The sequence below is a fragment of the Oncorhynchus nerka genome, linkage group LG19 (assembly GCF_034236695.1).
Source record: "Oncorhynchus nerka isolate Pitt River linkage group LG19, Oner_Uvic_2.0, whole genome shotgun sequence".
Taxonomy (NCBI): domain Eukaryota; kingdom Metazoa; phylum Chordata; class Actinopteri; order Salmoniformes; family Salmonidae; genus Oncorhynchus; species Oncorhynchus nerka.
The window spans coordinates 36,942,064-36,966,003 of record NC_088414.1 but is presented as its reverse complement, the minus strand read 5'-3'; the positions used below and the strand labels follow the sequence as shown (position 1 = coordinate 36,966,003).

At 42.0% G+C, this 23,940-nt stretch overlaps 1 long non-coding RNA gene across 1 annotated transcript in view; it reads right to left on the bottom strand.

Moving 5' to 3' along the window:
* LOC135562488 (uncharacterized) overlaps positions 1-23,038 on the bottom strand; it is a 260,529-nt gene extending 237,491 nt beyond the window's left edge. Inside the window, exons 1-2 of the long non-coding RNA XR_010460011.1 lie at positions 22,524-23,038; positions 20,197-20,266 (exon numbers count right to left, since the gene is read on the bottom strand). This is a non-coding gene — a long non-coding RNA (uncharacterized LOC135562488). The remainder of the gene's footprint in view (positions 1-20,196; positions 20,267-22,523) is intronic.
* Between the last annotated feature and the right edge of the window lie 902 nt (positions 23,039-23,940).

Here is a 23,940-nt window from a genome sequence, read left to right as displayed (position 1 = left end):
GGATGCCTACAGATGTAGGCTTTTAAATTGAGCCAGTTGGCTACAACAGGAAAATAATCCTGCAGCAACAATTTTTGCTTGGTAAATGTCTGAATTTTAAAGTGGAAATGACAAACTATCTACAAACTATCTATCTCTATAGGTTAGACATATCACATATCACTATACAGGAGGCTGTCCAGTCAGTGTGGTGTTCCTAATCCACTGTTATCAATCTCTCAGGGAACTCAAGCGATAACACAACATACTCACAGGGCTGTCTAACCTCATCAACTTGGACCCTAGTAGCCTAGTGGTTAGAGTGTTGGACTAGTAGCTGGAAGGTTACAACTTCAAACCCCTGAGCTGACAAGGTACAAATCTGTCGTTCTGCCCCTGAACAGGCAGTTAACCCACTGTTCCTAGGCCCTCATTGAAAATAAGAATTTGTTCTTAACTGACTTGCCTGGTTAAATAAAGGTCAAATAAAAAATATAAAAATGTTTTTGATCAATGGTTGTTTAACTGCGTGATGTGGGGGAAAAACAGAGCAAAACTGTCAGGGATAACACACACACTTCCTTCACACAGTTGTGACGTGCTGCCATAGAATGACATGCTGGTTAGGGTGTTTGGATAGGGTCACAACTAACACCCTGGGGTTACCTATAGGTCCCTGTCAGACCACGAGCCCTGCCATGTCAATATTGTGATTGTCTGAGTCACCAGTACAACATAAACCTACAAACCACAACTAGAATGACCATTCATGTAGATACTAGACACAGTATTTGGTGATACTTTGGTTGTTGAAGGTAATGCAAAGTGGGACTAAGTGTTTCGTAATGTCACACCTTTCTTTCACACCTGAGCAATTTCTTCTTCTTTTTTCCAGAGTCAAGAATATGATTCAATTGCACCACCATTTCACATTTGGCTCAGATCCCAGTTGGTATAAGTTTTGCATATCTGCATTGTGATCGTAATGTAATACAATCTGTGATAAAAACTCTAATTCACCCACAACATTGCCCCATGAGATTTCACATAAAAGGGTTTTACCATTCCACTTCCTTGAACTAGTGAGTGGGCGTGAGAGGGAAAGTACTTTGAAAATCTAAGAAATGGCAAACAGACACATGTATTTTCACTCAACCAAAGACCATGATGTTATTAATCTCCATGTGACAACAGAGTTTGTACGCACTCTATCAGGTGTTAGTATCCCCGACAAGGATAAACTAACCCGATTCTGTCAGCACTTCATTATGCCATCGGACATCAAACCATGTGTTTTTCTCTGGGGAGAGAGTGGTACAAATAAACAGCAGTGAAAACATCCTAGTGAAGCGCTCAGTGTCAACAATGTCTGAAGTGCCTCTTCAATGGAGATGGGAGAGTGGAAAGGGGATTAGTCCAACTATCTCCCCAACCAATCACAGATCTCCACTGCGTACATATTATTAGGAGATTGTCATCAGAAAACAACCTCAGCACGCAAACTATCCAAAATAGTCCCCAACAACCGTTAGGCCTTTTTATAAAGACTTTGCCAGTTTCGGCAACAACAACAAAAAATACAGTGCATTCGGAAGGTATTCAGACCCCTTGACTTTTCCAATTTTTTGTTACGTTACAGCCTTATTCTAAAATGTATCAAATCGTTTTTTTCCTCATCAATCTACACACAATACCACATAAGGACAATGCAAAAACAGGTATTTAGAATTGTTTGTAAATGTATTAAAAAAAATATATATATATATCACATTTACATAATTATTCAGACCCTTTACTCAGTACTTTGTTGAAGCACCATTGGCAACAATTACAGCCTCGAGTTTTCTTGGGTGTGACGCTACAAGCTTGGCACACCTGTATTTGGGGAGTTTCTCACATTCTTCTCTGCATATCCTCTCAAGCTGTCAGGTTGGATGGGGAGTGTTCCTGCACAGCTATTTTCAGGTCTCTCCAGAGATGTTCGATCGGGTTCAAGTCCGGGATATGGCTGGGTCACTCAAGGATATTCAGTGACTTGTCCCGAAGCCACTCCTGCGTTGTCTTGGCTGTGTGCTTAGGGTCATTGTCCTTTTGGAAGGTGAAGGTCCTGAGCGCTCTGGAGCAGGTTTTCATCATGGATCTCTCTGTACTTTGCTCCATTCATCTTGCCTTTGATCCAAACTAGTCTCCCAGTCCCTGCTGCTGAAAAACATCCCCACAGCATGATGCTGCCATCACCGTGCTTCACCATAGGGATGGCATTGGCCAGGTGATGAGCGGTACCTGGTTTCCTCCAGACGAGACACTTGGAATTCAGGCCAAAGAGTTCAATCTTGGTTTCATCAGGCCAGAGAATCTTGATTCTCATGGTCTAACAGTCGTTTAGGTGGCTTTTGGAAAACTCCAAGTGGGCTGTCATGTGTCTTTTACTGAGGAGTGGCTTCCCTCTGTCCACTCTACCATAAAGGGCTGATTTGTGAAGTGCTGCAGAGATGGTTGTTCTTCTGGAAAGTTCTCCCATCTCCACAGAGGAACTCTGGAGCTCTGTGAGAGTGACCATTGGGTTCTTGGTCACCTCCCTGACCAAGGCCCTTCTCCACCGGCCATCTCTAGGAAGATTCTTGGTGGTTCCAAACTTCTTCTATTCAAGTCCTTCAATGCTGCAGACATTTTTTGGTACCCTTCCCCAGATCTGTGCCTCGACATAATCCTGTCTCGGAGCTGTACGGAAAATTCCTTCGACATTATGGCTTGGTTTTTGCTCTGACATGCACTGTCAACTGTGGGACCTTATATCGTCAGGTGTGTGCCTTTCCAAATCATGTCCAATCATTTGAATTTACCACAGGTCAAGTTGTAGAAACATCTCAAGGATGATCAATGGAAACAGGATGCACCTGAGCTCAGCAAACAGTCTGAATACCATTGTAAATTAGGTAATTCTTTTTTCGCTTTGTCATTATGGGGAATTGTGTGTAGATTGATGAGGGAAAAAATATTTGATCTATTTTAGAATAAGGCTGTAACGTAACAAAATCTGGAAAAAGTCTGGAAAAAATGCACTGTACATCCACCAACAGGAGCCATTATTTTGCACAAAGACTTCCATTGCCAGGCATTGTAGATCACAGCATTTCCTCACAAACATAGGACTGACTGATAATAATAATCTGGAACAATAAATATGGTGTTAATATGTTAATATAGTAAAATAAATGCCCAATGCCCGTCTAAGGGATACTTGTCATGCAAAAGAGAATTGAGATTTTTTTTATTAAATCCAAATACGGTTGCTATGGTTATTGTACAGTGGCTTGCGAAAGTATTCACCCCCTTGGCATTTTTACTATTTTGTTGCCTTGCAACCTGGAATTAAAATGGATTTTTGGGGTGTTCGTATCATTTGATTTACACAACATGCCTACCACTTTGAAGATGCAAAATATTTTTTATTGTGAAACAAACAAGAAATAAGACAAAAAAACTGAAAACTTGAGCGTGCACAACTATTCAGCTATTTGTAACGGCTGTCGTGGGAAGAAGGTGAGGACCAAAGCGCAGCGTGGTAAGTGTTCATCTTATTTAATGAAAAAACTGAACACTGAATAACAAACAACAAAGAAACAACCGAAACAGTTCTGTCTGGTGCAGACACACTAAGACTGAAAATAACCACCCACAAAACACAATGGAAAACAGGCTACCTAAATATGGTTCTCAATCAGGGACAACGATTGACAGCTGCCTCTGATTGAGAACCATACCAGGCCAAACACAGAAATAGAAAATCATAGACAAACTAACAGACAACCCACCCCAACTCACGCCCTGACCATACTAAAACAAAAGACAAAACAAAGGAACTAAGGTCAGAACGTGACACTATTACAGCTGCAAGTCTCTTGGGGTATGTCTCTATAAGCTTGGCACATGTATCCACTGGGATTTTTGCCCATTCTTCAAGGCAAAACTGCTCCAGCTCCTTCAAGTTGGATGAGTTCCGCTGATGTACAGCAATCTTTAAGTCATACCACAGATTCTCAATTAGATTGAGGTCTGGGCTTTGACTAGGCCATTCCAAGACAATTAAATGGTTCCCCTTAAACCACTAGAGTGTTGCTTTAGCAGTATGCTTGGGGTCACTGTCCTGCTGGAAGGTGAACCTCCGTCCCAGTCTCAAATCTCTGGAAGACTGAAACAAGTTTCCCTCAAGAATTTCCCTGTATTTAGCGCCATCCATCATTCCTTCAATTCTAACCAGTTCCCCAGTCCCTGCCGATGAAAAACACCCCCAGAGCATGATGCTGCCACCACCATGCTTCAATGTGTGGATGGTGTTCTCAGGGTGATGAGAGGTGTTGGGTTTCCTTGATGGCCAAAAAGCTCTGTTTTAGTTAGTCTCATCTGACCAGAGTACCTTCTTCCATATGTTTGGGGAGTCTCCCACATGCCTTTTGGTGAATACCAAACATGTTTGCTTATTTTTTCTGGCCACTCTTCCGTAAAGCCCGCCTCTTTGGAGTGTACAGCTTAAAGTGGTCCTATGGACAGATACTCCAATCTCCGCTGTGGAGCTTTGTAGCTCCTTCAGGGTTATCTTTGGTCACTTTGTTGCCTCTCTAATGAATGCCCTCCTTGCCTGGTCCATTAGTTTTGGTGGGCGGCCCTCTCTTCGCAGGTTTGTTGTGGTGCCATAATCTTTCGTTTTATAATAATGGATTTAATGGTGCTCAGTGGGATGTTCAAAGTTTCTGATATTTTTTATAACCCAACACTGATCTGTGCTTCTCCACAACTTTGTCCCTGACCTGTTTGGAGAGCTCCTTGGTCTTCATAGTGCTGCTTGCTTGGTGGTGCCCCTTGCTTAGTGATGTTGCAGACTCTGGGGCCTTTCAGAACAGGTGTATGTATACTGAGATCACGTGACAGATCATGTGACACTTAGATTGCACACAGGTGAACTTTATTTAACTAATGATGTGACTTCTGAAAGTAATTGGATGCACCAGATCTTATTTAGGGGCTTCATAGCAAAGGGGGTGAATACATATGCACACAACACTTTTCTGTTTTTAATTTTTTATATTTTTTTTGTGTATGTCCATTACATGAAATCTAAATAAAAATCCATTTAAATACAGGTTGTAATGCAACAAAATAGGAAAAAGGCCAAGGGGCATGAATACTTTTGCAAGGCACTGTACACACTCTGAATAACATTTTAGTTTTTATATTAACCTTATAAATTGTGTTTAATTTTGCGATAAACTAAATTATATCAACATGGTGAGATTTGGCAATGGAACACTATGAAACAGGTGAAAAAAGTAAACAGAGAGAGGAGCTAAATCAACTGTCTGTGTGTGTATGAGAAGTCCAGGCTAAGAGACAGGGCTCTGGGCAGCCAAGCACAAACCTTTATACTTCCACTTTATACAACAACAACAACACAATAATAAACGCAGTCAAGTCCCCAGGCAGGAAACAGCAGTCCACAGTCTACAGGTCTCCAGCCCGGCTACAAAAACATCTCAGTGGTAACATCAGGGGTCACGCAGAGCTTGATGTTAAACTGTGAAGAAACATGGCATGCTGCCACACAGATGGAGGAAAACAAAAAAAAACGGAATACTCTGGCTGACTGGAGGTATTTGAGAGATTTGCATTTAAGATTAAAGCTGGCGGCGCTGAAACTGATCAGGCTCTTACACACAGCAGCAGGCTCACACAAGCTGACAGCATGCCGGGTGACATCTGCAATCACACCCTCTTTCAGATTTCCTCTGGGGGAGCCACTTGGAGATCCAGGGATCCTTCTTTGAAACTTAGACTCCCTGGTTAAGGAGGAGCCACTTGGAGATCCAGGGATCCTTCTTTGAAACTTAGACTCCCTGGTCAAGGAGGAGCCACTTGGAGATCCAGGGATCCTTCTTTGAAACTTAGACTCCCTGGTCAAGGAGGAGCCACTTGGAGATCCAGGGATCCTTCTTTGAAACATAGACTCCCTGGTCAAGGAGGAGCCACTTGGAGATCCAGGGATCCTTCTTTGAAACTTAGACTCCCTGGTCAAGGAGGAGCCACTTGGAGATCCAGGGATCCTTCTTTGAAACTTAGACTCCCTGGTCAAGGAGGAGCCCTTTGGAGATCCAGGGATCCTTCTTTGAAACTTAGACTCCCTGGTCAAGGAGGAGCCACTTGGAGATCCAGGGATCCTTCTTTGAAACATAGACTCCTGGTCAAGGAGGAGCCACTTTCCAGGGGAGATCTGGTCAGCCTCTTGGGATCCAGGGATCCTTTTGAAACATAGACTCCTGGTCAAGGAGGAGCCACTTGGAGATCCAGGGATCCTTCTTTGAAACTTAGACTCCCTGGTCAAGGAGGAGCCTCTTGGAGATCCAGGATCCTTCTTTGAAATAGACTCCTGGTCAAGGAGGAGCCCTTTGGAGATCCAGGGATCCTTCTTTGAAACTTAGACTCCCTGGTCAAGGAGGAGCCACTTGGAGATCCAGGGATCCTTCTTTGAAACTTAGACTCCCTGGTCAAGGAGGAGCCACTTGGAGATCCAGGGATCCTTCTTTGAAACTTAGACTCCCTGGTCAAGGAGGAGCCTCTTGGAGATCCAGGGATCCTTCTTTGAAACTTAGACTCCCTGGCCAAGGAGGAGGGTGTGGGAATACCTGAGACTGTGCCAGGGGTAAATAGAGTATCTTAAGAGTGGTAGGTGATGCAACACAACGAAAAAGGAGAGCTCTGATAGTGAACTGTTTCTTTTGGACACCGTGACATCCCAACTCATTTAAAGCCACGCATCAGAGAGTAGAGGGCTGTCACCCTACATTACCTTTAAATCTGTTTGAACAACTTGTTGCTGGGAGGGAGGTCTACAGTATCTGTGTTGATGGATGAGAACAAGTCAAGAGGATTTTTTAAAGTGAAAAGACTTAAAGATATCAATCTGGCCTGCATAGACAGGGACAAACAGATATAGACAGGGACAAAGAGATATAGACAGGGACAAACTGATATAGACAGGGACAAACAGATATAGACAGGGACAAACAGATATAGACAGAGACAAACAGATATAGACAGGGACAAACAGATATAGACAGGGACAAACTGATATAGACAGAGACAAACAGATATAGACAGGGACAAACTGATATAGACAGAGACAAACAGATATAGACAGGGACAAACTGATATAGACAGGGACAAACAGATATAGACAGGGACAAACAGATATAGACAGGGACAAACTGATATAGACAGGGGCAAACAGATATAGACAGGGACAAACAGATATAGACAGGGACAAACAGATATAGACAGGGACAAACAGATATAGACAGGGACAAACAGACAAATATAGACAGGGACAAACTGATATAGACAGGGACAAACAGATATAGACAGGGACAAACAGATATAGGGACAGACAGGGACAAACTGATATAGACAGGGACAAACAGATATAGACAGGGACAAACAGATATAGACAGGGACAAACAGATATAGACAGGGACAAAGAGATATAGACAGGGACAAACAGATATAGACAGGGACAAACAGATATAGACAGGGACAAACAGATATAGACAGGGACAAACTGATATAGACAGGGAAAAAAGAGATATAGACAGGGACAAAGGGACAAACAGATATAGACAGGGACAAACAGATATAGACAGGGACAAACAGATATAGACAGGGACAAACAGATATAGACAGGGACAAACTGATATAGACAGGGACAAACTGATATAGACAGGGACAAACTGATATAGACAGACACAAACAGATATAGACAGGGACAAACAGATATAGACAGGGACAAAGAGATATAGACAGGGACAAACTGATATAGACAGGGACAAACAGATATAGACAGGGACAAACAGATATAGACAGGGACAAACAGATATAGACAGGGACAAACAGATATAGACAGGGACAAACTGATATAGACAGGGACAAACAGATATAGACAGGGACAAACAGATATAGACAGAGACAAACAGATATAGACAGGGACAAACTGATATAGACAGGGACAAACAGATATAGACAGGGACAAAGAGATATAGACAGGGACAAACTGATATAGACAGGGACAAAGAGATATAGACAGGGACAAAGGGACAAACAGATATAGACAGGGACAAACAGATATAGACAGGGACAAACAGATATAGACAGGGACAAACTGATATAGACAGGGACAAACTGATATAGACAGGGACAAACAGATATAGACAGGGACAAACAAACTGATATAGACAGGGACAAACTGATATAGACAGGGACAAACAGATATAGACAGGGACAAACAAGGGACAAAGATATAGACAGGGACAAACTGATATAGACAGGGACAAAGAGATATAGACAGGGACAGATATAGAAACAGATATAGACAGGGACAAACTGATATAGGGACAAACAGATATAGACAGGGACAAACTGATATAGACAGGGACAAAGAGATATAGACAGGGACAGGGACGAGATATAGACAGGGACAAACAGATATAGACAGGGACAAACAGATATAGACAGGGACAAAGAGATATAGACAGGGACAAAGATATAGAGGGACAAAGGGACAAACAGATATAGACAGGGACAAAGGGACAAACAGATATAGACAGGGACAAACAGATATAGACAGGGACAAACAGATATAGACAGGGACAAACTGATATAGACAGGGACAAACTGATATAGACAGGGACAAAGAGATATAGACAGGGACAAACAGATATAGACATGGACAAAGAGATATAGACAGGGACAAAGGGACAAACAGATATAGACAGGGACAAACAGATATAGACAGGGACAAACTGATATAGACAGGGACAAAGAGATATAGACAGGGACAAACTGATATAGACAGGGACAAAGAGATATAGACAGGGACAAACAGATATAGACAGGGACAAACTGATATAGACAGGGACAAAGAGATATAGACAGGGACAAAGAGATATAGACAGGGACAAACTGATATAGACAGGGACAAACAGATATAGACAGGGACAAACTGATATAGACAGGGACAAACTGATATAGACAGGGACAAACAGATATAGACAGGGACAAACAGATATAGACAGGGACAAACTGATATAGACAGGGACAAACAGATATAGACAGGGACAAAGGGACAAACAGATATAGACAGGGACAAACTGATATAGACAGAGACAAACAGATATAGACAGGGACAAAGGGACAAACTGATATAGACAGAGACAAACAGATATAGACAGGGACAAAGGGACAAACAGATATAGACAGGGACAAACAGATATAGACAGGGACAAAGGGACAAACAGATATAGACAGGGACAAAGAGACAAACATATATAGACAGGGACAAAGAGATATAGACAGGGACAAAGAGATATAGACAGGGACAAAGAGATATAGACAGGGACAAAGAGATATAGACAGGGACAAACTGATATAGACAGAGACAAACAGATATAGGCAGGGACAAACTGATATAGACAGGGACAAACAGATATAGACAGGGACAAACAGATATAGACAGGGACAAAGAGATATAGACAGGGACAAAGAGATATAGACAGGGACAAAGGGACAAACAGATATAGACAGGGACAAACTGATATAGACAGGGACAAAGAGATATAGACAGGGACAAAGAGATATAGACAGGGACAAAGAGATATAGACAGGGACAAACAGATATAGACAGGGACAAAGAGATATAGACAGGGACAAAGGGACGAACAGATATAGACAGGGACAAACAGATATAGACAGGGACAAACAGATATAGACAGGGACAAACTGATATAGACAGGGACAAAGAGATATAGACAGGGACAAACTGATATAGACAGGGACAAACAGATATAGACAGGGACAAAGGATATAGACAGGGAAAAGAGATAGACAGGGACAAACTGATATAGACAGGGACAAAGAGATATAGACAGGGACAAAGAGATATAGACAGGGACAAACTGATATAGACAGGGACAAACAGATATAGACAGGGACAAACTGATATAGACAGGGACAAACTGATATAGACAGGGACAAACAGATATAGACAGGGACAAACAGATATAGACAGGGACAAACAGATATAGACAGGGACAAACTGATATAGACAGGGACAAACAGATATAGACAGGGACAAAGGGACAAACAGATATAGACAGGGACAAACTGATATAGACAGAGACAAACAGATATAGACAGGGACAAAGGGACAAACTGATATAGACAGAGACAAACAGATATAGACAGGGACAAAGGGACAAACAGATATAGACAGGGACAAACAGATATAAACAGGGACAAAGGGACAAACAGATATAGACAGGGACAAAGAGATATAGACAGGGACAAAGGGACAAACAGATATAGACAGGGACAAACTGATATAGACAGAGACAAACAGATATAGACAGGGACAAAGGGACAAACTGATATAGACAGAGACAAACAGATATAGACAGGGACAAAGGGACAAACAGATATAGACAGGGACAAACAGATATAGACAGGGACAAAGGGACAAACAGATATAGACAGGGACAAAGAGACAAACATATATAGACAGGGACAAAGAGATATAGACAGGGACAAAGAGATATAGACAGGGACAAAGAGATATAGACAGGGACAAACAGATATAGGCAGGGACAAACTGATATAGACAGGGACAAACAGATATAGACAGGGACAAACAGATATAGACAGGGACAAACAGATATAGACAGGGACAAACAGATATATACAGGGACAAAGAGATATAGACAGGGACAAAGGGACAAACAGATATAGACAGGGACAAACTGATATAGACAGGGACAAAGAGATATAGACAGGGACAAAGAGATATAGACAGGGACAAAGAGATATAGACAGGGACAAACAGATATTGACAGGGACAAACTGATATAGACAGGGACAAACTGATATAGACAGGGACAAACTGATATAGGCAGGGACAAACAGATATAGACAGGGACAAACTGATATAGACAGGGACAAAGAGATATAGACAGGGACAAAGAGATATAGACAGGGACAAACCGATATAGACAGGGACAAAGAGATATAGACAGGGACAAAGAGATATAGACAGGGACAAACAGATATAGGCAGGGACAAACTGATATAGACAGGGACAAAGAGATATAGACAGGGACAAACATATATAGACAGGGACAAACTGATATAGACAGGGACAAACAGACTCAGTTGCACGCATGAACACACACGCACTCTCTCTCTGACACACACGCACACACACACACACACACACACACACACACACACACACACACACACACACACACACACACACACACACACACACACACACACACACACACACACAATCTCTCTTGCTCTCTCTGACACACTAACACTCTCTCTCTGAAAAACACATACAAACACACACAAACCACAAACATAAAATGACACACCTAACTTTATCAGACTACAAAGCAGACTACAAAGTACAACTTTGCTGATGATGACTGGTGTGTAGAACTGGTGTGTATGGCAGGAATACCTGTAGTGTAGGACCAGCCTGTGAACCGTGAAGACATGTTTCCCCAGACCTTTGTGAGGCCACAGGACATGTTTCCCCAGACCTTTGTGAGGCCACAGGACATGTTCCCCCCAGACCTTTGTGAGGCCACAGGACATGTTTCCCCCAGACCTTTGTGAGGCCACAGGACATGTTTCCCCCAGACCTTTGTGAGGCCACAGGACATGTTTCCCCAGACCTTTGTGAGGCCACAGGACATGTTTCCCCAGACCTTTGTGAGGCCACAGGACATGTTTCCCCAGACCTTTGTGAGGCCACAGCACATGCTTAACAAGCACTTTAACGGTTGTTTAACAAATTATGACAGCAACAGTCTTGCCAAGTCCAATCCGAAGCCAATACTTTTTGGGAGACAAAATACATGTAGGACAGAATGAAATGTTTAGAAAGACATGGATTTAAGTGACAAGGACTGTGTCTATTTCAGTACCACCATAAAAGCTATGTTGTAGTGAATGATAAGGCTTCCCTTGCAAAACTCTGAAGGGACAGAGCAGCTTAGTGGAGGGGTAAAAAACATCCACCTAAAACGAATGAGCAGGCATATCCTGATTTGAGGATTTACTACCCCTAGAGACACCCAGTGAGAGGGGGGTATTTCTCTCAATCTGCCACACGATTAACAATTCAAACAATCACCTAGGATTCTGGATAATTAAACTTAACATGCCATAATTGTTCCCATACCCATTTCCATCTCAGAGAATAAAAGCCCCCACGTTTTATTCAATGAAATTGTGAAATGTTGAGGAGAAAAGAGGGAGAGAGATTTTACAGTGGGGCTGAATGCCAAATGCCGTAACAGCCCATTGGACAGATGCTTTCAATAAGGGAAGTTACAGGACCACGCTTTTATTGCTTCTTTTACCCATATTTTGAGACAAATATGTACAGACTGGTTATTTCAATAAACCCCCTGACTCAAGACTCCATTTCTTTTCTAAAACATGGACGTTTTGAAGGCATGCAGGCATATTTATCCACACTGATAGCCAACATGTAGATTGCATTTTTGAGCCCCCTAAGAAATCATGTGGCCCATTATCTTTTTTTTGTAAGGATTACCTTGTCAAGAAAACTAAGCTGTTTCAAAAAATGCACTCCCCTCTCTAGTTATCTATGTTTTCATTCCAATTTAGGGAGTTTTCTTTGAGGTTGTATTTATCACGTTTTGGTTAAAAGCACGAGGGGTCGAGGAGATGTAACAAACCCCTGTAGTGTGGAGGAGGGATATTACAACACATACAAACCGTGCATGTGTGCGCACAAACATATACAAAGAGTCCGACACATATACACATTCACAGCAGCTTCTGGAGGAAGTTTTACAGCTACAGGCCTCTCCCAGGGAAGTCCTATAAAATGGGTTTTACATTGTTAAGAGGCACAGTTATCCGGGCTGATTCGCCTGTTCTGAGCGCTGCTCTCTGACCCGCTCAGCGGACGTGTGCCGGTAACTGGTTTTACATCCCTTGAAGCCTTGAGGCACAGGTCACAGAACAGTTACGCTAAACACTTCTCCCTCCTGCCACCTCTCTCTCTCTTCCCCTCTCTCAGCATCGCTCCCCTTCTCTCTTCTGATATCTTCAGAATGTAATATCAAGCTCTAGTTATGAAAAACAATAGGTTTATAAAAGATTACATGGACCTACAATACTAAAAGTGTTTTTCAGTACACACTCAAATTCTTAATGTCTATTATGGCCACAGGCTTAGCAGTGAAACAGTCCCATGCTACAGCATCGGACTTCTCTGAGTTGGCTTCCATTCTGTTAATAAATATTATGATAGAGTGTTCTGTAAATAAAGATGACCATAGAGTATTCTGTAAATAAAGATTACCATAGAGTATTCTGTAAATAAAGATGACCATAGAGTATTCTGTAAATAAAGATTACCATAGAGTATTCTGTAAATAAAGATGACCATAGAGTATTCTGTAAATAAAGATGACCATAGAGTATTCTGTATATAAAGATGACCATAGAGTATTCTGTAAATAAAGATTACCATAGAGTATTCTGTAAATAAAGATGACCATAGAGTATTCTGTATATAAAGATTACCATAGAGTATTCTGTATATAAAGATTACCATAGAGTATTCTGTATATAAAGATTACCATAGAGTATTCTGTATATAAAGATTACCATAGAGTATTCTGTAAATAAAGATGACCATAGAGTATTCTGTATATAAAGATTACCATAGAGTATTCTGTAAATAAAGATTACCATAGAGTATTCTGTAAATAAAGATTACCATAGAGTATTCTGTAAATAAAGATTACCATAGAGTATTCTGTAAATAAAGATTACCATAGAGTATTCTGTATATAAAGATGACCATAGAGTATTCTGTAAATAAAGTATTCTGTAAATAAATAAATTCTGTAAATAAAGATTACCATAGAGTATTCTGTAAATAAAGATTACCATAGAGTATTCTGTATATAAAGATTACCATAGAGTATTCTGTAAATAAAGATTACCATAGAGTATTCTGTATATAAAATTAAAGTATTACCATAGAGTATTCTGTAAATAAAGATTATTCTGTAAATAAAGATTACCATAGAGTATTCTGTATATAAAGATTACCATAGAGTATTCTGTAAATAAAGATTACCATAGAGTATTCTGTAAATAAATATTATGATAGAGTAATAAACACATTGTATACTGTACATGTACTGCCTAGGTGATATGTGAAGGCAATAAACCATCCACCGAAAAAGGCTTTGTTTTTTGTTTAGTTCTAATAGTACACAAGTGGCATTTGACATAGTGGTCTGAGGTTTGAGTACATCAAACCAAATTCCTTTAGGCGCTAGCTAGATAATACACACACTTATTATGCATAAATTACATGATCTACCCAAAGGTATATCAGTAAGAGTAAGACAGTCTTGTTCCAGAGCCATTTGCCTGTTTACTCCGTCACAAACCAGCACCAAAGAAAACAGCAGTTAATGTGAGGCCTCCACTTCAAGCCTCTCAAGAAGTTGTCTATTGAAATATTCCAATGTCTCTTTGAGAGATGCACAATGTCAACGTTTGTACAGAGACTAGCTTTTCCCACAGTCCCATAGGTGAAAAAATTCAGTGATGAAGAGTAAATGCCCACCTGCATCGTGGACCGGAGTTAAATATGCTCTGTGATACTGAAAGAAAGGAGAAGGTTCAGCTGATAGATGAAAAAGACTTCAGCAAAGGACCCACACAAGGGCTTGTCCCATAGTGAGATGTCGCCCTCATCTCCTTCAGAGAACCGGGTTTACATACTGTAAAGCATAAAAAACAGCAAGAATCTCACTGCCAATAGACTGCCTGTAGGTACTTATCACAGTGAGAGGCCGTTCCTTTTCTTGCTAGAACAAAAGCGGTACCTGCTGTGTGTCGACCTGGTAGCAACGAACATACCAATTCTACTTGTAGAATTGCAATGTTCGTCAGTGGCCAACAACTTAACTTTGAGTCATTTTTTTAAATAAATAGGGCATTTTCTTCATACATCCACAGATGAGCCAGTGACACTTGGGATGGTAGCTAGCTAAGTGCACAGACACAATGCACACAACACTAAATACTTCCCCCAAGCTAGCTAACCACTGTAGCTAGTATTGACATTATAATTAAATCACAATGGATTAGCTAGTTTCCATGAAACAGCTGCCTGTGTTAGCTGCCGAGTGCAGTGTCCTTAGCTAGCTAGCTATGTTGTGCTAGCTAGTAAATATGTTAACGTTAGCTAGCTAGCTAAATATTTGGCTATGGGCTGGCACTGGCAGTATGGGATTATAGAGAGGGAATTAAATAGTTTCGTTGTCATCTTGCTAGGTAATTATCTTGCTGTGGCCACCTGGATAGTATCAACAAGGGCTTTCTACAAAATAGAAACATTAGCACAGATAGCGTGGGATCTAGACCATAAGCAATATGCAAGGTCTTTGCTGTGTGAACACAAAAGAGATTGACTGCCGACACCCTGTTCAGAGGTGCTAAGTACTGTCGGCAGGCAAGCGTTTGACAATCCCACCGGTGTGTTGAGCTTTAACTAAAGTTTATCATAAACCAGAACAAACTTTAATCTGAACGGACGCAAGGTAACCAGTGTCCCTCTCTCAGGATGGAGGGTTACAAAGCCTGTCTGTTATACCAACAATGGAGCCTTCCTTCCTTCACAACAAAGTGCTAATTCCATAAGATGCAAAGAACCAACGCACAAGCACCGCCTGTCAATGAAAATCGAACCAATTGACATTTGAGTGTGCAGCTAGCATAGACAGGAGGCCATTAACAGGCTTTGTTGGCGTCATTAGTTCATGTTCTCTCGCCATCTCCATCCTTTGTCTGCCCTTTTAATGTTTTCCTGAGGCCAACCTAGCTATGGCCAAATAGATCCAGACGGCATCCCCAGCCGCGCCCTCAGAGCATGCGCAGACCAGCTGGCCGGTGTGTTTACGGACATATTCAATCAATCCCTATACCAGTCTGCTGTTCCCACATGCTTCAAGAGGGCCACCATTGTTCCTGTTCCCAAGAAAGCTAAGGTAACTGAGCTAAACGACTACCGCCCCGTAGCACTCACTTCCGTCATCATGAAGTGCTTTGAGAGACTAGTCAAGGACCATATCACCTCCACCCTACCTGACACCCTAGACCCACTCCAATTTGCTTACCGCCCAAATAGGTCCACAGACGATGCAATCTCAACCACACTGCACACTGCCCTAACCCACCTGGACAAGAGGAATACCTATGTGAGAATGCTGTTCATCGACTACAGCTCGGCATTCAACACCATAGTACCCTCCAAGCTCGTCATCAAGCTCGAGACCCTGGGTCTCGACCCCGCCTGTGCAACTGGGTACTGGACTTCCTGACGGGCCGCCCCCAGGTGGTGAGGGTAGGCAACAACATCTCCTCCCCGCTGATCCTCAACACGGGGCCCCACAAGGGTGCGTTCTGAGCCCTCTCCTGTACTCCCTGTTCACCCACGACTGCGTGGCCACGCACGCTCCAACTCAATCATCAAGTTTGCGGACGACACAACAGTGGTAGGCTTGATTACCAACAACGACGAGACGGCCTACAGGGAGGAGGTGAGGGCCCTCGGAGTGTGGTGTCAGGAAAATAACCTCACACTCAACGTCAACAAAACTAAGGAGATGATTGTGGACTTCAGGAAACAGCAGAGGGAACACCCCTATCCACATCGATGGAACAGTAGTGGAGAGGGTAGCAAGTTTTAAGTTCCTCGGCATACACATCACAGACAAACTGAATTGGTCCACTCACACTGACAGCGTCGTGAAGAAGGCGCAGCAGCGCCTCTTCAACCTCAGGAGGCTGAAGAAATTCGGCTTGTCACCAAAAGCACTCACAAACTTCTACAGATGCACAATCGAGAGCATCCTGGCGGGCTGTATCACCGCCTGGTACGGCAACTGCTCCGCCCTCAACCGTAAGGCTCTCCAGAGGGTAGTGAGGTCTGCACAACGCATCACCGGGGCAAACTACCTGCCCTCCAGGACACCTACACCACCCGATGTTACAGGAAGGCCATAAAGATCATCAAGGACATCAACCACCGAACCACTGCCTGTTCACCCCGCTATCATCCAGAAGGCGAGGTCAGTACAGGTGCATCAAAGCTGGGACTGAGAGACTGAAAACAGCTTCTATCTCAAGGCTATCAGACTGTTAAACAGCCACCATTGAGTGGCTGCTGCCAACACACTGTCATTGACACTGACCCAACTCCAGCCACTTTAATAATGGGAATTGATGGGAAATGATGTAAATATATCACTAGCCACTTTAAACAATGCTACCTTATATAATGTTACTTACCCTACATTATTCATCTCATATGCATACGTATATACTGTACTCTACATCATCGACTGCATCCTTATGTAATACATGTATCACTAGCCACTTTAACTATGCCACTTTGTTTACTTTGTCTACATACTCATCTCATATGTATATACTGTACTCGATACCATCTACTGTTTGCTGCTCTGTACCATCACTCACTCATATATCCTTATGTACATATTCTTTATCTTCTTACACTGTGTATAAGACAGTAGTTTTAGAATTGTTAGTTAGATTACTTGTTGGTTATCACTGCATTGTCGGAACTAGAAGCACAAGCATTTCGCTACACTCGCATTAACATCTGCTAACCATGTGTATGTGACAAATAAAATTTGATTTGATTTGATTTGATCCTTTTGTGAGTCCTAAGACCTCCGGCCTCTCAGTCCAGAATTCTGTCTTCCATTTGGGTCTAACCTCTTAATTGGGAGGCCAATGCTCTTCAAACCAATGGTCATGAAGTTGCACAAGCATTATCCTTTCAGTTCCCAATGAGGGGTTGAATTTAGGTCATCTACCTTCAGGCAGGTCCCACTGAAATGATACCATTCCACCTCTGAATGTTGGCAATGCCAATTAACTAAACTTGCCCCATGTTGCAGAGGCTGTACAATGGAGGAATTATTCATATTATTTTTTAACCTTTATTTAACTAGCCAAATTAGTTAATTAAGAAAAAAATGCTGATTACAATGATGGTCTAGGAACAGTGGGTTAACTGCCGTATTCAGAGGCAGAACGACAGATTTGTATCTTGTCAGCTCAGAGATTTGATCCAACAACCTTCTTGTTACTTGCCCAACACTCTAAACACTAGGCTACCTGCAGCACCACAATTTAAAGGTGAGCTCTGATGCTGTGAAATCACATAGAGACAGACATGATGCTTCAAAGCAATGGTGAGACACGTACAGTACTTCGGATTATTCTGTAGGATACCTGTCATTCTCGTTTCAAGCGAAACACTACGTTTCGGGAAAATAAATAAAAGATGAGAGAAAAGTGTGTACTTTTTCAAACAAGGTTAAGAATACCCTGTCTTCTCCGCTGTCATTCAACAGACGGTTATAAATCGTAATGTTCTATGAATGATCTTGCTCAGTAAATCCAGGCTGTCAAACAGTCTCTGTGGATCTGAAAACCACATTTTCCTTTTTATAACTTCCACATGTGAGGGCTTCTTGCTGTATAAAATCTATGAAATGATTCAACTTGTGGCCTTGACCACAGTGTCAGTTGGCCTATAATGTCACTGTTCTACTATTCTCAACACATGATGAGCAGTGAGCACTGATCGCAAGACTGCACTGCTTCTCCAAATATAGGATTCACCAAATATACAGTAGGTAATGGGGCAGGACTGTTAGAGAGAATGATGGCATACAGTACGTTACCAGGGAGACCAAAACATTGTGATGAGACTGAACAAATAGGGCTGCAGTGAGAACCAGAGACAGACAGTTGGACCAACTTTTTGAATTTTGAATATTGTTCTCATTCTCAAAATTCAGTTACATATCATTATATAATGGGGGCAGGGTAGCCTAGTGGTTAGAGGGTTGGGCTAATAACTGTAAAGGATGCAAGTTCAAGCTGGCAAGGTACAAATTTGTCGTTCTGCACCTGAACAAGGCAGTTAACCCACTATTCCTAGGCTGTAATTGAACATTTGTTCTTAACTGACTTGCTTAGTTAAATAAAGGTAAAAAATAGAAATAAATGTTCACACCTGCAATACATGCAACAGCGTACACATTTGTTACTGTCTGTCCTTGAGATTTTCTATAAATCTTCTTATAGGCTGTTATTTCTAGACTGTATATAGGCAGTTTTTTAAGAATTTCATTTTAAGGAGGGAAACTACATAGGTACAACAGGGAACATGGGGCTGAGGGAACATGGGACTGAGGGAACATGGGTCTAAGGGAACATAGGGCTGAGGGAACATGGGTCTAAGGGAACATAGGACTGAGGGAACATAGGACTGAGGGAACATGGGGCTGAGGGAACATGGGGCTGAGGGAACATGGGACTGAGGGAACATGGGGCTGAGGGAACATGGGGCTGAGGGAACATAGGACTGAGGGAACATGGGGCTGAGGGAACATGGGGCTGAGGGAACATGGGACTGAGGGAACATGGGGCTGAGGGAACATGGGGCTGAGGGAACATGGGGCTGAGGGAACATGGGACTGAGGGAACATGGGGCTGAGGGAACATGGGGCTGAGGGAACATAGGACTGAGGGAACATGGGACTGAGGGAACATAGGACTGAGGGAACATGGGGCTGAGGGAACATGGGGCTGAGGGAACATGGGACTGAGGGAACATGGGGCTGAAGGAACATGGGGCTGAGGGAACATAGGACTGAGGGAACATAGGGCTGAGGGAACATAGGGCTAAGGGAACATGGGGCTGAGAGAACATAGGGCTGAGGGAACATGGGGCTAAGGGAACATGGGGCTGAGGGAACATGGGGCTGAGGGAACATGGGGCTGAGGGAGCATGGGGCTGAGGGAACATGGGGCTGAGGGAACATGGGGCTGAGGGAACATGGGGCTGAGGGAGCATGGGACTGAGGGAACATAGGGCTGAGGGAACATGGGACTGAGGGAACATAGGGCTGAGGGAACATGGGACTGAGGTAAAAGGCCCTGGATATTAAATATTCTCAATTCCTTCCATAAACCTGGGCATAGAAGCCTTTCATAGGGCAGGGGACATACCTGGAGGACAGGAGCACTCTTGAATGACATCCCTGGCAGCGCGAAGTTTGGGCAGTGCTTTGGTCAGTCTCTGAAAGGGAACAACAAGAGCCACAGTGAATAATGTGAGATGTTAGATGTACAGTGGGGCCTAAAATTATTGACACCCTTGATAAAGATGAGCAAAAATGACTGTTTAAAATAAATAATTCAAATACTAAGCTATATTGTACGCAAAAATAAAAATGAAAATAGATTATTTTATACTAATAGAATTGCTCAGAGAAAGAGATTTTGTTCAACAAGTAGTATTGTTTTTATTTTATTTAAAGGTAGGTGTCAAAATGATTGACACCGCTGTTTTCAATACCTTTCAACACATCACCTTGTGAGGATCAAGGCACTGGGCTTTTTCCTAAAAATGTTTTATGAGTTGGAGAACCCATTGGAAGGAATCGTAGACCATTCCTCCATACAGAATCCTTCCAGATCCTTGATATCCTTCGTCTGTACTTATGTTCTACACTCTTCACTTCAAACCACAGGTTTTCAATAGGTTTCAAGTCCAGAGACTGAGATGGCCATTACAAAATGAGGATTTTGTGTCCAGTTAACCATTTCTTTGTGGATTTTGATGTGTGCTTGGGGTTATTGTTTTGCTGGAAGATCCACCTGAGGCCAAGTTTCAATCTCCATGCAGAGACAACCAGTTTTTGGACTAAAATGTCCAGGTAATGGGTCAAGTTCATGATGCCGTTGACCTTAACAAGGGCCCCAGGATCAGTGGAAACAAAATAGCCCCATAACATCATAGATCCACCAACATATTTTACAGTAAGTATGGGGCTCTGTTCTGCTCATGCATTCTCATTTTGACGTCAAACCCCTCAATGGTGTACGTGGCCAAAGAGCTCTAGTTACAAAAATGTAAACACCCTACGGGACTCCCAATCACAGCCAGTTGTGATACAACCTGGAATTGAACCAGGGTCTGTAGTGCCACTTCTAGCACTGAGATGCAGTGCCTTAGACTGCTTCGCCACTAGGGAGCCCCTTGAGATGAATTTAAATACCTGGAGTTCGCTAAACAGCATTGGCACTTGGATTGGAACCAGTGCTTCGATCAGATGACATGAAAATGGAGTTCTACACACCAACAGAGGAAGGGTATGAAAAGAATCTGGAGGAATTCTGTACGGAGGAATGATCTAAGATCCCTCCCAATGTGTTCTCCAACTCATAACACATTTTAGAAAAAGGCTCCCCACTTGTCAAAAATGGTCTGAATCAACATTGTTTCCACTTCAATTCAACCCCCCCCAAACCAATATGATGACGTTGAATCAAAGTGGAAAACTAATTGGATTTGAAAAGTCATCAATGTAAGGACATTTAGTATTTTTTTCACCCAACTGTTTACCTAGATCCAATAACATGGTGAAATGTTTGGTTGATTTCACGTTGAATTCACGTTAGTTGAAAACTCAACCAAATGGAAATAAAAACTACATGTTGAACTGTGCCCTGAGGGGTCAGTGCCATTATCCTCCTAAGATGAGGTATTGAAAGGCATTGAAAACAGAGGTGTCAATAATTTTGACCCCTACCTTTCTGAGAAAAATATATATTACTTGTTAAACTAAATCTATTTCAGTGAGCAATTGTATTAGTAGAAATCCTATATGAAAAACGGAAAGGAAAACGCAGCACATTGCTGCACATGCTCCCAGGGGATTTTATTTTGAACAACCTTTCCACCCTTAGGTGTTCGTTCATCAGGCATCCATGACCTAAGGGTCGAAACGTTGTTATTAATAACGTTGACACCTGGGAGCATGAGCAGCAGTGTACGGTTATCTATGAGTTTGCCTACAACTCCCGCACCTGCGGAAAGTACCTATGTTCTTCAGATTTTGTATAAAACATAATTTCCCAATTTTTTTGGAGCATACAATAACAGCTCATGATATTTTTTTTATTTTTTTATACAGTCTGTTTTGCTAATCTTTATCAAGGGTGTTAATCCCACTGTAAGTGTAACCCATCGTGCATGCTAATTGTTCTTTAGTGGTAGTACATGACAATCGTTTTTTAACGGATGTCAAATTGGACTCCAGATTACCGAATCAGTCTGAATCGAGGTGTCAAATGAGTAGTTAAACTAGATTAATCAGGCCATGTTCCTACATGATTATGGTGATCGGCTACAATGTTGTGATGAAATAGGCAACCTTAACGTAGGCTCATTCTAACGTGAGAGATAATCCTTTCAAAATATGGCAACTGATCTTGCGTCACTGTCTGAAAGAGGTTCATTAAATCGTATTACACTTTAACGTCAACCTCACCTCGTGCACTAGTTTTTCAATGATATCCTGAAGACCAGGTACCGTTCCATTCTCATCGGAAGGGATCGGGGACATTCTCTCCATCTCCAAAGTCTGCACTCTGTACTCCAGGTGAGCTGTCCTGAAGTTTACCAAAAAACAAAATGCCATAGAACACACCGACAAAATGACGCAAAATGCGGTTGGCAGCCCGCCTAAACAATGCGAAAAATTGGATTTGTGGCTGTTGTAGTTGATTGAGTCCATGGTCTTTTCGTCAGATTTTGCGGGGGATCCCATCCTGGCATCTGCAGTAAAATTATTCGTGCAAACTGCAAAAAATTCCGTTAATGAATTATAGGCTATTTTCCTGTATGTCAAATAGAAATATTTCGATTGTTGTAATCCCAGTTTGTTACTGTAGCGGAGCCATCACAAGAATGAATGTTTAATCTCTGCGCAACTGTGGATACATGAAGGGACGCAACAGCGTGCAACAACAGCTGCACGAGGACTTGTGTAGGCTACGGATGTGCTCACGCGAGCAGGACCAGTCACAGACATAATGCCAAATACCCTTTAAATCGTTCTTTATCACTTCCTGAAGTCCATTCAATAAAATGAGTCTTCCTAAGAATACATCTCTCTGGTGAATACATGGATTGAGAACCAGAGTATTTAAACTCTTATTCTTACCCCAATGAATGTGCCATAAAAAAAAACAATAGCCTAAGTGAAAACATGAATTGATTTTAGACATAAACATTTGACATAATACACAATACATTTCAGTGTTGTGTACTTTGAGAAAATAATTGAAATATGAAATTCTTATCACTTCATTAACCATGAAAGGGGACTAGCACTCAATGTTATTTATTCAAACAATTATTCCCTCCTTATGTTGTGATCATGATTTATTTTTCACAACATAAGGTGTTTTTGTCGAGATCATGAGGTAAACTCTATAAATAAGAGTGGAGGTATTGGTGATACATTGACAGCAGTGTCAAAGTGGACCAAAGGCAGCAAGACTCCACACAGATCTAAGACTTTTGATTAGTGCACATCTGTAGCCAGGTGCTAATGTACAGGCCGGGGTCTTCTTATCAAAACCCCAGAAATAAAAGACAAATAATGACAAAATAAGGAAATAGAAATTCCAAATAAACTGCACATGATACAGTGTGTCTAGTCAGTGAGATGAATGGCGGAGCTGTCCTTCTACAACATTTTGCCCACCATTTTAACATCTTGGCCATGTTCTGTTATAATCTCCACCCGGCACAGCCAGAAGAGGACTGGTCACCCCACATAGCCTGGTTCCTCTCTAGGTTTCTTCCTAGGTTTTGGCCTTTCTAGGGAGTTTTTCCTAGCCACCGTGCTTCTACACCTGCATTGCTTGCTGTTTGGGGTTTTAGGCTGGGTTTCTGTACAG